Source organism: Haliotis rufescens, unplaced genomic scaffold, assembly GCF_023055435.1.
Source record: "Haliotis rufescens isolate VD_foot unplaced genomic scaffold, xgHalRufe1.0.p SCAF_2, whole genome shotgun sequence".
NCBI lineage: Eukaryota > Metazoa > Mollusca > Gastropoda > Lepetellida > Haliotidae > Haliotis > Haliotis rufescens.
Genome location: NW_025963890.1, coordinates 37,368,240 through 37,371,594, shown reverse-complemented (window position 1 = coordinate 37,371,594; position 3,355 = coordinate 37,368,240).

Here is a 3,355-nt window from a genome sequence, read left to right as displayed (position 1 = left end):
CAGTTAAAACGAGAATACTACATGTAGAGTGAGTGAGTGAGTGAGTGAGTTTGGTTTAAACCCAATTTCCGAACAGCTGAGATATCTCATCTAACATGTACCGGGATTGATTTGAAACGAATATTCCACGGAAAATGTAACCTTTCACACCAAGTTCATGTAGTCTGAAAAGCAAACCTTGCTTCCAGATCTTATCGTAGGATTTTTCAGCGTCGAGAAATACACATAACATATATTCCTGAATTCCAGTTGGTGCGAATGTAAATAGTTATTTGATAAATGAACTGACAATAGCAAAGAGTTTATTTTCATTTCTCGAATGATGTGGTATGTCTTAGGATTGTGGGCAGAGAGAATGAGTGTGTGTCTGTCTGTGGTTGTGTCTTTGTGTGTTATTGCTTCTGGCTACATATATTCTGTTACAGTTTTATACTGGCAACTATGTCCATGTGTCTGGTAGAAGTCAAGTCGGTGTTGGGAGCCCACGCTTTTTTCAGGACTGAATGGGGCTGTTTATCAATCGCGGGAATATCCACGATACGAAGGATACCTCCCAGCTAATGACACTACGTACAAGGCAGCACCTCAATGGATTAGCATAATGATAAATGGCCTACAACGTGATACATGCATCTTTCCAACAAGAAGGTTACTTGTCACAATCCCGAGTCACCCTTGTCAAATCAAATTGCAACTGAAATGCGAAACCTAGTATTTTGCAGGTTCCAAATAATGCTTCTGTTAATTATTGCTTCACTCAATTTCGTTACCTTGATGAAGGCATATTGTTCGTCGTTGAGGACCAAAGGCTATAACGAGTGAAACAACAGGCCAAACATTTTACTATATGATAATTCCACACAACACACTTACTGAATATAAATTTGATAATTATACATGCAAACATGGCTGAATAATGTGTGGAAATGGCCAAATAATGGGAAGTGACATTTTCAATATGTCAAACAAACTGTTCCATTGGAAATCACTACATTGACTAAGTGATTGCAGTTAAAACGAGAATACTACATGTAGAGTGAGTGAGTGAGTGAGTTTGGTTTAATCCCACGGGTATGCTGTTGGCGCCATCAAGATATGTTTTACGTCTGTTTCCTAACAGTTCATGGATAGTATGCTTCAAATATAAAATTGTTGGTAAATGTTGCATCAGATTTTTCTTTCGGTTAAATATCCTCCTCGGCCATGACTGAGAATTTGGGCCTGGGAAAGAGGAAAATGGGCTCAAGCACATTATGGCAGGGCTGTTAGTCCGGGTTGTTCCGAATCGGGAATCCATAAGGAAAACATTACGGGACATCCCGCAGTCAATATAAAAATCGTGCATTGGGAGTAGCGTCTTCAGCATCCCATGTCTGCCGCAAAAAGGTGACTGTGCTTGTCGTAAGAGGCGATTAACGGGATCGGGTGGTCAGGCTCGCTGACTTGGTTGATGTATGTCATCGATCCCAATTGCGTAGATCGACGCTCATGATATCAATCACTGGATTGTCTGGCCCAGACTCGATTATTTACAGGCCGCCATCATATAGCTGGAATATTGCCAAATCGGGGTTAAACAACAAACCAACAAACCACTGGGTGTAGCAGAGATATAGATACCACAGTTGGGCAGGAACATGTCTTGACAGGGTAAACAGCAAGTTTTTATGAAACTTTAACTTTATGAAGATAAGCTTGTTTTGTCTTAATCCTCAAATAATGTTACTGGAAGGAATCATGCCTTTATCATGCTTGAAGAACTATTTGTTTAATGAGGAAGAGAATGCATGGATGTCAACTTCTTTATTATGAGGAACACAACGGAGTAAGTAGTAAGCATATACTCCGAAACGTTGTGTTCCTCATAATAAAGAATTTGACATCCATAAATTCTCTTCCTTATGTGTATCACTTCTAAATGCCTTTCAAAGACTTATTTGTTAAATGGTTATCTCCGGCACATTTTCTTCGTTTGAATTACTTAAAGGTGTAAGCAGACCTATTTCAGGCTGTCTGTTATTTAACAAGGAGAGAAATATGTGTATTCTCCATTATTAACTGTTTATTATCTACATTATGACTGTGAAATGTACCCTTGTTCTTCAAAGGAATGTGTAGACATATAACCATTCAGTCATTAGAAATTGCAGGCGGTGAGATAAGGATATTTCACATTCAAATGATATAAGCAAATGTTTAGTCATTTATGAATAATCTTGTACAATGCACTATGAATTTCTAATGTAAATTTCAATGTGATATGGGGAAGGGTTGATTTCAAAAATACTTTTTTTGTTCTCACGGCATCAACTTAAGTTATGATTCTTTTAAGTTGTCTCTTTGCCATTTTCTACATAAGATCTAAGATCGCCATCAATTTGAGCGCTTTTAGAATTCGGCACAACTCCTCATGAGGACGACTTTTGAAAAATCCGCCAGCACTATCTAACGCGTCAGTGGGACAAGATAACCGATTATGCCCATACAGTGAGCGAGTCGGTGACTTTGGTTTACCGCTACTTTTAACAGTATTCCAGCTATATCACGGGTGTCAGCTTCATGTGGGAGTAAACCCCGAAGTAATGCCCCTTTGGTGAAACCCACGAGTGTATAGTGCTTACAAACATAATAGGTGCGAACTGTGATTCGAACCCACAATCGTAGGTTTCTGGTGCGCCCAGGGGATGCAACTCTGCACAGTGACTGAGTGAGAGAGAGTTTGCTTTACCACCACTTTTAACAGTATTCTGGATACATCATGGCGTGTCAGCTTCGGGAAAGCCCGTAGTGATGCCGGACATTTACCCCTTTGGTGAAACCACAAGCATGTGTATGGTTCTGACAAACCTACAAACATTATCGGTGTGAACCGGGATTAGAACCCACAATCATAGGTTTCTGGTGCACCAAAGGGATGCAACTCTGCGCAGCGAATTTTGGCGCCTTAGACGATTGGGCCTCCCGTGGCCCCCTCCACAATGTGAAATGATGTGGATACGAACTGGTGATGATTTCGGTATTGACACATGTAAATTGAGAAATGAGTGAAACAGATTTATTATGAAACGTGGTTTGAAACCAAAGATCAATGGATTTCATGTAATCTCTCATAATCTCTCATAACATGATGTTTGGTTTTCGGAAATTCAGTCAGTCTCTCACATATCAGTCACTGGCTCGTCTAGTCTAGACTCAATAATGTACATGGTTCTAGACTGATGAGTGTTAGGTTAAACAACAACAACAACAACAACAAACATCATTAAATAAGAGACTAGTGGTGAAACCATGTACCCTCTGAATGAAGTAAGAAACTGCCAGTTCCAACTACAGTAATGATACAATAAAGAAGTAA